Genomic DNA, 12,569 nt, shown 5'->3' with positions numbered 1-12,569 from the left:
CCCATTGATTTGAGATTACTGTTTAGTCTAGATTTATTATGCTTCCTGAATTGCAAGGTAACTACAGTTTTAATATTGTGGGTCATTGTGAAGTTTTGGTCTTTGATCGAAATTTGTAAGTTTCACTGATATTTTTAGTGGTTTCTTTTTGCATTTTTTATTTTATGTTAATGGTTTCCGTTTCAAACTTATGCTCTGTGATTACAGCTAAACAAATTTTGCTTTTAAAAGCCAATGATGTAAATGGAGGCAATAGGTTTGCTTCATACCTTTCTGCTTTGCCATATCATAAATGTTTATATCTTTTGGCTGTGGTGTTTTTTAACGTGTCTGAGAGGCATGGTGGTTGTGGTGTCTTAGTGTTTGTAACTCTGTATGTTGTAAAGGCACCAACTCAATCAAACTTTGGTTAAAACTTAAATTTTGTTTAGGAAACGGTCTCAGAATTTCGTACCATCCACTACGTAAGTAGCGTATTAACAATACTCTTTCGACCTGCATATTGACGATATATTTTAGTATTTATAGATAATCGGTGCTATGGTGAGCTGAACGTATCGGCAGTGAAACGTGGGCAATTTTTATCCTCTCCCGGAATTCTTAACCAGTTTGTCCTTTAGCAGGTCCAGAAGAAGCACAAATATGATGATTTGAAACCCAATAGACCATAAAAAGAAGGATGAGGAAGATAGAAAGAAGACATGGAGAAATCAAAGAAATCACTTTTTATAAAAGGTAAAAAACGCTTCTTTTGTTTATTTCACAATCTAAAGGTTCAGGCTGTTGCTGCGTTTACCATTAAATATTCACTACTTATCATCACATTGTATGCAGTCTATAGTGCATGGAGTTATGTCAGATGATGTTGCTCGGATATTGAATCGTCCTCACCACTACTCAGTTGTGGGCTTACATGGCTTATCTCAGCCGAGAATATAGGAAAAGGTAATGCGTTTTATTATTTCATTGAAGTGAATGTCTCTCTACCTTATTAGTTGCTGGATTCATAAGCAAGAAAAACTTATATTGAGTTTGTAAGCTTTGTTAGATGATACTGGCCCATCCCGAAAAGTATGGAGAGTGAGACAGTAGTTGAAGTTTAAGAACTGCAGAACCCATATGACGTAGTGATTGTGGTTCATCATTTGTATTGGTGCATCGAAATCCTCCATCTCTGATCTCACTAGCTGTTTTCTATTGGGTAAGTCTTGCTATATGTTTGGTCTTTTTCATTTAGAAGAGAATAGATTAGACTGAGAGTTGATTCTTTTGATGATTGCACTTAAAAGTACTTATGGTCGCTTGGAATAACAGTTATCGAGATGGCAAAAGGAGAATCTCCCCTAGCTGTCCTTCATCCTATGAGAGTGCTTTTTATCATTCCTCAGAAAATCCTCCTCAGGTTGCACATGTTAAACGTCGATCAAAACTATCACTGCAATTTCTTGATTGTGAAATCGCCTACAAAGTTTAACAGTCTTTCTTTTCAATGCAGTTAGATGAAAACTTTTCCCGTCCAGTGGAGTTTGTTTCATTATGCTTTACAAAAGTCCCTGCTGAGGTACTTGCAACGCAGTCCTACAATCTTTGATTTTTTTATTTATTTCCCAGCAGTGACATTCCAAGATCTCTTATACAAGGCTTAACTTTCCGAGACCGAGTTCCAAAGAGCTTATTAAACACAAATTTATTAAGAACCCATATCGACATAAAACGGAACCAGAGTTCTGAGAGAGTTGCTTCATATTTTGTGCAATGTTCTTCATGACTCAGGAGGATGATAAAGCTGAGGTTCTGGAGGATGAGATGGTTATGAAAGAGCATGAGGTAGAGAAGAATTAGAAATTGCAACCGGAGTTTGAAAAACAGAAGGAGAGGAAGCAGAAAGCTTTGAAGGAGAAAGTGATGGATAATGCTGTGTACAATTAGTCCACCACTGTTTTGCTAAATTTGGTTATTTTACTAACCAAAAAAACTAAGTTTCTTACCCAATGAAAACTGCTGCAATCTCTTACAGTCAGCTCAGTCTGCTACCAGAAAGGATATGCTATTTCTTAAAAAAAATGCAAAAAAGTTAACTACGAGAAATAATGATATGAAAATATATTTGATACAAATCACAAATAGAATAAATGAGATAATAATAAATACAAAACTGCCGTCTCTTTCGAGACCATGCATTCCACCGTCATAAACTTAATACACAGTTTGATTACCAAATGAACGCTTTTTAATGTCATTCATTGAAAGAAAACTGACGTTATCTTGAAAACCTAATAAGCACTCATTCTGGTTATCTGAACAAATACCACAGCTCTGAGCCTACTTCGATTTATATGTACAAGTTCCCAGCAACCATATCCAACGCTGTCTGCACACAAAGTCTCGCATTTCTCAAGAGATGGTTAAGCAAATACCTGCGGGAAAAGGCTAACTCCTTGCCCTCCCATTTTCTCAACTACTAATACACAAATGAGAAAGACAGTCTCTGAAAATCTCCACGTCTCGGTCATGCTTGCCCATAATACGACAAGGTACACTGTGCAATACATTTATTTTTCATTTGTATGAAAAAACCATTAAGCACTGATGTGTCTACTAAGAATTCTTACACTTACAGAAAATGAGGAAAGGCAGGCATAGTTATGCCACAGCTATCTAGGCCCATCCACCACAGTACTGATCAGAAAAACGGTACAATAAAGGGTACGTGTATTATAAATGCGATGTTCATTGTGGTAGAACCAAAATTTTCATTCAGTTATTAGAACAAATAATGTTTCCCATAACACAAACTTTGGGGAATAATCAAGGAAAGTTCAGAAACAATTATTTCCTGCAAAAACACATTAAACACTCCATCAAGGCGAGTACTTCTTAGAAAAATGATTATATATCGACTGTAAAAATAGTTTACAACCGACCCTTTATGACATTCTTATTTTCATTGCTAAACTGCATGCATACAAAGTGTTGTCTAACCATCACCCATGGTTCCTCTTAAAACACACCATATCATTATATATCTTTACTTTGTTTGTCAATTTTCACTTTGTACATGCTCAGTATCCCTTATATATTTTTAGTGGTTGCTCCATATTTTGTTTGATTTGAGAAATAGCCACTTTAAATCGGTCATCAATTTAAAAAACAATGTTCACTAATCTTATTTTTCTCTTAATTCTGCAAAGTTTTGATCAAAACCATTTTAATTAACTATTTTATGCTCAACAATATAGCTTAATTTTTTTTACTAAGACCAAGATTGCAAAACTGTAAATATAGTTAGATCGATATATCTATTTTATCACTAAACAAAAAAAATGATTTATATTTCTGTTTATTTTTAAAGGTTGGAGACAATAATTCAATTATTCTAAAGCTAATTAAAATAAAATAAAAATATGTTGTAAATTAAATTAATTTTTACATAAAAATATGAATGAACAAGATAAAAGACTATTTTGATCATATCTAAAGTTTAATTAATTTTTATTCGTGTAGCTTGCTTTCTTGAATATAATTTTAAGTTATCGAAATTCAATAATATGAGTACAAATAAATTTTAGTTCGTTCATAATGAATAAAATAAAAGCAAAATTGTATTTACCTACCATAATATATTTGGGTAACCAGATCATTGTATATTTAAGGTATATCAAAATACTTATGAAACCAAAATTAATTTAAAATTATGAAAACAACATAACCTCCATTAGTACACTTGAATATAGCTCAAATTTTTGTAAAAAAAAACAACATGAAGACAATTTGAAGCTCTCACATCATATCAATACCAACACTCTTTAATATAGTAACAACTGTTTTTTTTTTTTACAACAAAAACAACTATTGTAAGCAAGCAATATATATCTTAATACATATAATTCCTCCTCACATAAACTTTTTAAAAGACAAAATATTATTATCACACATCTTTTGTAAACACAAATCTAAAACACAAACCACAAAAAATAATAATTTAGATAACAACTAAAGTATATCCCGCCCGTAGGGCGGGCCGATGCTAGTTGTAATCTGGGTTCGAAAACGCGCCGGATTGCCCGCGTAATCGGCCGGGTTTTCGCTGCTCGTGTGCTCACCGTGGCGAAATGGAGCAGATCGGCGTGCTTAGGCGGTGGAGCGAGTTTTTTCTAGTTAATCCCGAAATCCAAAAAAATCGGCGCATAATAACTTAAATCTGTGTAGTTTCAGTCCGAAAACATGTTAAGAACTCACCTGAATCTTTGAAATCGATAGTTAGTCTGTTTTTTTTTTGCTATAGAAAACATGAAAAGAAGACATCGTGAAAAATGGTGTGCTGGCGGCGGTTAGGGTTGCATAAACTGATTAAAGAGACGGGGGCAAAATTGTAATTTTTGTTTAATGAAAAAAATGCGAAAAACGTAAGTTCCAAGAATTGAACCCGGGTCTAAAGCCCAACTGGCAAAGATCTTAACCACTATACTACATGAACAACTTGATTGTACCTACCAAAACAAACATATATTAGTAAAATGCTTTAAAATTATTCCCCGAGTAATCCCCGTTTAATCTCCGATTTTTTAGTAAATCGCTAGGCGTAGACCGGCTGCCCGACTCACGCCTAGCGTATTCTCGAACATGGGTTGTAATTAAGACAAAAGTTATTGGCGATATCACTGAAGATAACTTTTGCTGGCACTACACTAATGATCAAAATAGATGAATGCCAGATGTTTCATTGAGAAAGAGCCGACCTGGAAATAAATTAAATTGAAACAATTAACATGTCTACACCTGTGATTTACATGTTACATGCTTATTACCTCCTACCAACTTAGGGTAGTTGTTTGTAACTACTACAACCTTTGGTACATCACCATATGTGGTCAATTTTGCATCTAGTATGGCTCACCCATCAAATACACTAAGACTGTAAGACATACGGTTGACTTTAACCATTACTCATGTACAACTTTGGCAAGCACACATATCTTAAACTTACAAAAGGAAAAATATGCAAGTGAATAGCCATATACCTTTCACATCTTATGGTGTTCATAGCATCCAAGTGACACTACAAAGCATATCGGTATCTGGTGCAAACCAAAAGTTGTTACATCTAGACGATATTAGCTGGTCGAGAACAATAAGAGGCAAACATAAGACAAATCAGCATGCTCGACCATGTATGCGTTCGCAGAGTAATAATATTGCAACATACAAAAGAGCAATCCAATAAGTAGAGTCTACCACCAGCAGGCTCAAGATCTTCACCACGTGTATCATTGTCCTTGAAACAAAGATTATGTATATATATAGCAGAAAACAGTACTAAATCAATGCACTACTTTCACAATTTTCCCTATAACTGGAGCTGGTTATAATCACAAATCATAATAATCACAAATCATCCAATTTAAAACTATAGAAATTAAATCCAAGCAATGAACCCAATCAAACTCAAGAGCTAAACTCGGTTTGAACGCCGCCGGAAAGAGCTGTGTTGCGTTCAAAAGGATTGCAGACATAAGATTAGCCGAGACTTTCTTCCAGTAATATTTGCACGTTGAAGGAACTTCACATCCATGAGAATACCTACATAATTCATATAGTGCGTGATTTTTAGCCTTCCAAACCCATAAGAATACAATGCTTAATAGAAATTCAGACAGGAGGGAGGAAGCTAGATTATTTTCTATCTTTCTTAGCATATATAAAACAGATGATATAAAAACAATACCTGGGAGAGCAAGAGCATTTGAGGTTCTTGTCGGCTCACTGCTACGGTTAGGTTGACGCACACCTCCAAAATCAATTTTTTTCTACAGAAGAAAACATCTGAGAATCAATATAAATACACACAACTCACAACTGAAATACGGGTTGACCAGTGAAACACATAGAGTTTAAGCAAACTGAAAACTTTACCATAAAACTGAAAGATGAAGTTCAAAACTTGTTCAATTAGCATAAAACCTCACTTTAATCAGTGAAAGAGAAAGACTTTATGCAAATCAACTATCTCTTGTCAAGAAAAATATGACTGAAGAGAAAGTTAAGAAGACAATGAAGAGATCGGCCGATTTGATCGCCATCAGAGAAGAGAAAGTTAAGGGGACAGTGAAGAGATTGCCTGATTTTGCGAGGATCAGAGTATCAAAGAAAAGATTTATATAAGTTAAAAATCAGGGATTCGGAACAGTTGCATGGGTCAGATTGTAGCTGTAAAGAAGGGGGTTTAATGAGAAAGATTGGTGGAGACCGACGTTACAGAAGAGAATCGGAAATGGTGATAAACGTTTGCGTTTCTACGATGGGTACGAAGCAGGTGAAGTTGATGAGTCGCTTAGAGCTGATAATGTGTACAGATTAGCCCACACGAAAGTCCGGTAACTTAGAAACTTGACTTGATTCTTAATGAAGATGACGTGACAAAACTGAGTCTTCCTATTGGTTAATTTTTTAAACCAACGTGGACACTCTCTATGCACAGCTTATTTTCCTTTTAGTATAGTTTAGATATGTAAAATATGAATAGGTACATATTAAAAAGAAGCTACGAAAGTAGACGACAGTTGGTGCGTTACGTTAAGGAAATGTGTACTTAATTAGAATTTTAGAAATAAACTGAAGAAAGTTGTACTAAAAACAAAATAAATAAAGCAATGAGATGAGGAATCACACATGGATTCCATTTTGTGGCATTCCACTTTTGGTGTTTTCCACTAAAAGATTAATCACTCACGAGATTGTTGTTTTTATTTTTTTAATTGCTAGCAAGAATCATGATGATAATAATAATAATAATAATAATTCCAGTTTTTAGATATATACACACTATATAATATATTTAAACTAGTGACGTCTTGGACAAGTTTTATCCTCACCCTTATTTCAAACTTATATCTAGATCTCGACCCCGCGACCGCGCGGATTTTTTGTTTTCATTTATTTTTATATAAATATTTTGTTTTTAACTCTAAGTTGGTATATATTATAATATATATGTGCCTATCAATTTTTAAAACATAATAAGTTTACGGTATATTTTTTCATTGAATAGATTGTTTCAAACTTTCACATGTATTTGTATCTTCTTCTATATATATATTTTCGGATTATTATTTCATTATTAAAATCGTAACTATATATATAAAGAAATTAGAAAAATATTGTTTTATTGTCATATTTAAAGATATTATAACATTTCACAAATTTAGAAAGTTTTTTTAAAATTAAACTTTTTGCTTCATAGATTTATATTATCGAGTAAATAATTAAACATTTAGTTTTGTTTAATTTTTAAAATAAACTATATAGTTTAGAATTTGTTTTCATTGGTTTAAGGTAGTAAAGATTAATCATTGTTAGATAATATGTTTTTTGTTATTTAAAAAAAAAATCTTTATAATTTTAAAAGTTAACATCGGCAAATATTTAAATATTTAACATACGGAGGTATAGTATTACAACATTAAATTATATCTATTTAATTTATACTATCTATAAATCCAATGGATAATCTATTGTTTAAATCTAATTATTAATAACCCAATAAAAATTTCTGGTAGGTCCAAAATTTAAATGATAAGATTAGAGATTAAATGTAACATGATTTTCTAGGAATATGTCCATTAGGTCCATTTTTAAAAAAATCACACATGAATCAAGGTTGTGATTTCTGTTTTAATATATAAGATGTTTTATAATTTTAATATTCTTTTATTGTATACATTATGAAAAGAAATATAGTGTTTCTAACTTCAGTCAAACTAATCTTATCTAGGCATGCATAAGCATTCAAATACCTATTCAGTTTCAGATCAGATACTTCGGTTCCAGATCATACGATATTAGGGACATATTCATTTAGATATTTTAGAATTTGCTTTAGTCCGGTTTCATCCACATTTGGATTAAATTAAGATACCTTAAACATAAGAATGGTTAAATTTGAATAAATTTTGGTTACATTTTGACAACTATAGCTAATAATTTTCAGATAATTGAACTTTTTGGGTATTTTGATTATTTATGTCTTAAAATAATTGATAATTTAATATTTATAATTATAATTTCGGGTACTTAAATTATTTTAAATCTAATTAATATTCGTTGAAAATATAATTTTATTAACATACTTTGAACCCCACTTAATTCCCGGTTTGGATTAGTTCTTAGGATATATATATATATGTATATATATGTTTTGGATCCGTTCAGGTATTTTCGGTTTGGATTTGGTTCAATACTAGTTTTCAAGCTGGGTTCGGTTTGGATTTTGGTTTCATGGAATTTTTTATCTTAAATATAAACACTAAACAACACAAGTATATGTATTTTACAAGCATTTACTTTTAAATATTAATTTATGAAAAATAAATATTAAAAACTAATAAAATATATTATTTGATTTTATGATAGATTAGATTATGGTTGATGTTTTTTTCTTGTAAAAATATTATGGTTGATGTTGTTACTATTATGTTTCACTGTAGATGTAGAAATGTAGCCATAAACTGTAGTTTGTAGTTTTGTTATTGTAACTGTATTTTATTTTGATGTAGAACAATACTACAATGTGGGTGATTGGTTGGGTTTTATCTCTCCACTTTAGTTTTATTTATTTTTAAATTAATAAATTTTACCAATTATGATGTGACTTTTTTCAAAGTAAAAGTCTACATCAATTTTCTATTAATTTTTACTAATTATGCTTTAACTATATTTTTAAAGCTATACCAAAAAATCAAACTTTTTTCTTATTTATTTTAGTTAAAAAAACTACATCTTTCTTTTATAAGATGTGGAATCTATAAAATGAAAAATACTATCTATAATGGTGATGATTGGTTCGACTGTGACTTAAAAAATTTAGCTGCATATGTTTAGCTGTTGATAAATCGGTTGTATCTGTAAAGTTGTTACTGTAGACTTTTTCTGCGGAGACTTTTGCCGAGTTGAATTTGTTGTAGATATAAACTATACGTTGTAGATATTTTAAAATAAAATATGTGAAATATGTGCTGTATATATAAAATTATTGTTTTTATCAATTAAAATAATTTATATTAATATTTTGTTTATAAGTTATCAAAGTTTATTATTATTTAAAATGTGATATGTAAATAATATTTATGCTATTTAAATATTTTTAATAATTTAAAAACACCCAAAATTAAAATTAAAATATTTATAAAAGTTTTTATTATGATTATATAATTTATTTGATATTATAGATAGTTTTTTTCATTTTACAGATTCTATAGCCTATAAAAAGAAGATGTAGATTTTTTGCCTAAACTACATAAGAATAAATTTGCTTTATTTTTTTGTTGTAGCTTTAAAAATAAAGCAAAAGCATGATTGGTAAAAGTTAATAAAAGCTTTATGTAGGCTTTAACTTTTAAAAATAAACCTATAACATGACTTGTAAAGTTTAGTGATTTAAAAATAAATAAAGCTAAAATAGGAAGATAAACCCCAACCAATCACCTCCAATATCAAATAAATTAGAAAATAATATAAAAAACATCTATAAATACTGGGGGATTTGCCAAATATGACTCAAAACTTGATTCTAAATACAAAACTATACTCAAACTTGAATCAAATGCAAAACTAACTTAAAAGCCTTGTGAAATTACAGCCAGCCCCTTGTGACCAAACAAAAAAACAGAACTCATTTTTACGAATATAGTCCGAAAAAGTCGTCTGAGTGTTCTGAGATACTGTAAGTCGTCTAAACGACTTCCAAGGAAGTATTCTGGTGTAGTGAATCTTAAAAATAATTTTTAAATTTTTAAATAAATATTTTGACAAGTGAAAAATTAAAATCATGTAATTATAAACAGTTTTAAGTAATATAAATTAAGATATAATAAAATTGAATAGTTTTCAACATAGATGAGTGAAAGTAGTTAATCATGATATTCTTTGGCTTAGGGTTTGATAACATACGTTGTAGTATTGTATGCATTCTTAGGGTTAGATTTTGGAAAGCTTAAATATTTTTTTGAAAAATTAAAATTTAACCTATATGTGTTTATTTCTGTGTATAGTAAACACTTTTTAAATTTAATTTGATTTTATGAAGTGTTTAGTTAGTTAATTTAGTTTAGAGATTATGTTTAGGGTCTAGACGACTAACAGGTAAGTCGTCTGGCGATTAGAAGACTTCTCTGAAAGTCTTCTAACTCCCGCTAAAAATATTTTAGTTTTCCGCTAAAAATATTGAAGTCTTCTGGCTTGTAAGTCGTCTAGTAAGTCTTCTATTGGAATACTTACTAGAAAGTCTTCTGAATCAAAATATTTAACCTTATTGAATTTTTGTCTCCATATATAAATAAAATTTACGCATTCTCACTCCTCCTCTCAAATGACTGCAACAAAAATGGTATGTTCCTCATTCTAAAACTCTCCAACCTGTCTCTAATCTCTTTGAACTTATAAACACCAAACTTTATATCAATTTATTGTTTTTGTCTCATGTCTTTTTCACTAGTTTCTCTTGTTTTGCAGGTTTTTCATCACATGGTTCTCATCTTCCATTCATTTAAAGGTAGATCTATTAATTTTAGATATGTATTTTTGTGTGTTCTTTAAAGGTAGATATATCTAATAATCTTCCATTCATTTAAAGGTAGATCTATTAATTTTAGATATGTATTTTTGTGTGTTCTTTAAAGGTAGATCTATCTAATATTTCACTCATTTTTTTCTGTTTTAAGTCATTTGAACGTTTTTGGATATGCAGGTTTTTTAGATCTGGATTTGGATATGCAGGTTTTTCAGATCTGAAAAACCTGCATATCCAAATCCAGATCTGAAAGACTTCAGGGACGACTTACCTGTTAGTTGTTTAAAATATAATGCGATAGAAGACTTCCAGGACGAATTACCTGGAAGTCTTCTGACGGAGTCTTCTCACAAGTCTCCCTTTCATAACAGATCTCAGCGTTTTGGTAAGTTTTTATGTCTGATTTTTTTTTATTTGGTATCTTCATGTTGCATAAAGTTCTTACCTTTTTCCAAAAGTAAAACTCTCCAAACCCATTCTAATCTCTTTGACTTGAAAACACCAAACTTTATATGAATTTTTCATTTTTGTCTCATGTCTTTCTCACTAATCTATCTTTTTGCTGCAGGTTTTTAACCAGATGGTTCTCATCTTTGACTTGGATATGTATTTTTTGTGTTCTATAAAAGTAGATCTAATTAATCTTCCACTCTTTTTCTCTGTTTTTAAGCCATTTGAACATTTTTTTTTGATATGCAGGTTTTTCATATCCGAAGCAGACTTCCGCGAAGTCTTCTTGCGCATTATATTTTAGAAGACTTCCCATAAGTCTTCCAAAGTCTTCTAAAATATAATGTGCTAGAAAACTTCTAGGAAGTCTTCTGACGGAGTCTTCTTCCATATCAAGTGGAGTCCAACCTTGTCTTTGTAGAAGAATGATCTATAATAGTTTTGTTTCTGGTCTGTTTTGTGATTTGCATGTGTACTCCTTTAGTTGTGATTTTTTTTTGTAAATTGAAGTGATATTAATAAAAAATTTGGTAAATATGTTCATATTCTAAAATATTATCTTGCCAAAATTACTTGACATAATTGAAGTTATTAATACAACTTCAATAGCAAAACACAATAACAGAAAAAATTAATCAAATTTATTACAACTAAAGGAGAAGAATTCTCAAGAAAACTTAGTCAAATTCACAAAAGATAAACCATTACATAAGTTCAAAGATATAAAACTTTCATTAGAAGTCTTCTAGGAAGTATTCTAGCAAAAAACATCATTGATGCATATAACAATAATGATACTTAAATACTATCAATATAGAAATAGTCATACAATGATTGGCGATACAATGATTGGCGATAAAGAAGCCGACACGAAGGTTGACGGCGGGGCAAAGGCGGATGAAGGTTTGACAGAAGGCGGAGGCGTCTGCTCATCCCCAACGGCAGGGGCGGGGACAGTCAAGGAGAATGATTTGGAGGACCAGGTCTCTTCTCCACGAACGGATGTTGGAAAAGGCTTGTTGGATCTGACTCCGCCTAAAACGGTATCGGGTAAAGGGAAGGAAGAGGTAAGGGAGGGGAGGGTTACTTACTCCTCAGCACTTGTTGAGGGGTCGTCAATGGCTGACACAAACCTAGAGTTTGTAGTGGAAGATGGAGTTGCAGAAGTGGAAATTCCAGGGGAACTCTTTGAAGGTGTTGATCCTCTGTGGGGGTGTTTTGTCGTTGGTTACTTTATGAACGATGCTCCGCACATCGGTCCTATTCACGCTACAGTGAACAGGATCTGGAACTCTCCAGGGAAAAGATCCAAGATTGATGTTCAATTCATTGGAAAAACGACAGTTTTGTTCAGAATCGAGGATGCAGCCACGAGAAACAGGATTCTGAACCGTAAATTCTGGCATATCTCGGAAGTGCCTTTGATGTTGGGAGAGTGGACTCCAGAGACAGCCCGTTCCCCCCCAGATCTATCTGCAATGCCTTTGTGGGTTGATCTATTGAATGTTCCAGGTTATCTATATTCAAAGAAGGGCCTGAGTTTCCTGGCCAGAAC

At 31.6% G+C, this 12,569-nt stretch overlaps 2 long non-coding RNA genes across 4 annotated transcripts in view; one reads left to right on the top strand and one right to left on the bottom strand.

Annotated features, from left to right (window-relative positions):
* The window catches only part of LOC106304837, a 2,378-nt gene extending 358 nt beyond the window's left edge, over nucleotides 1-2,020 (top strand). Inside the window, exons 2-7 of one of the 3 annotated variants that reach the window (XR_001262846.1) lie at nucleotides 624-735; nucleotides 835-945; nucleotides 1,049-1,201; nucleotides 1,315-1,402; nucleotides 1,496-1,561; nucleotides 1,774-2,020. This is a non-coding gene — a long non-coding RNA (uncharacterized LOC106304837). Of the gene's footprint in view, nucleotides 1-620; nucleotides 736-834; nucleotides 946-1,039; nucleotides 1,202-1,314; nucleotides 1,403-1,495; nucleotides 1,562-1,773 lie in introns of all 3 variants that reach the window. The other 2 variants (XR_001262847.1, XR_001262848.1) reach the window with 2 other exon arrangements.
* A 2,655-nt stretch (nucleotides 2,021-4,675) lies between these two features.
* LOC106305569 lies at nucleotides 4,676-5,118 on the bottom strand. The gene is made up of 3 exons (XR_001263012.1): nucleotides 5,022-5,118; nucleotides 4,809-4,915; nucleotides 4,676-4,739 (listed from the first exon to the last, which is right to left on the bottom strand). It is a non-coding gene; the product is annotated as an uncharacterized LOC106305569 (long non-coding RNA).
* Nucleotides 5,119-12,569: the final 7,451 nt, after the last annotated feature.

This window comes from Brassica oleracea, chromosome C7 (genome assembly GCF_000695525.1).
Source record: "Brassica oleracea var. oleracea cultivar TO1000 chromosome C7, BOL, whole genome shotgun sequence".
Classification (NCBI taxonomy): domain Eukaryota; kingdom Viridiplantae; phylum Streptophyta; class Magnoliopsida; order Brassicales; family Brassicaceae; genus Brassica; species Brassica oleracea.
This window is presented reverse-complemented; position numbering and strand designations above follow the sequence as displayed.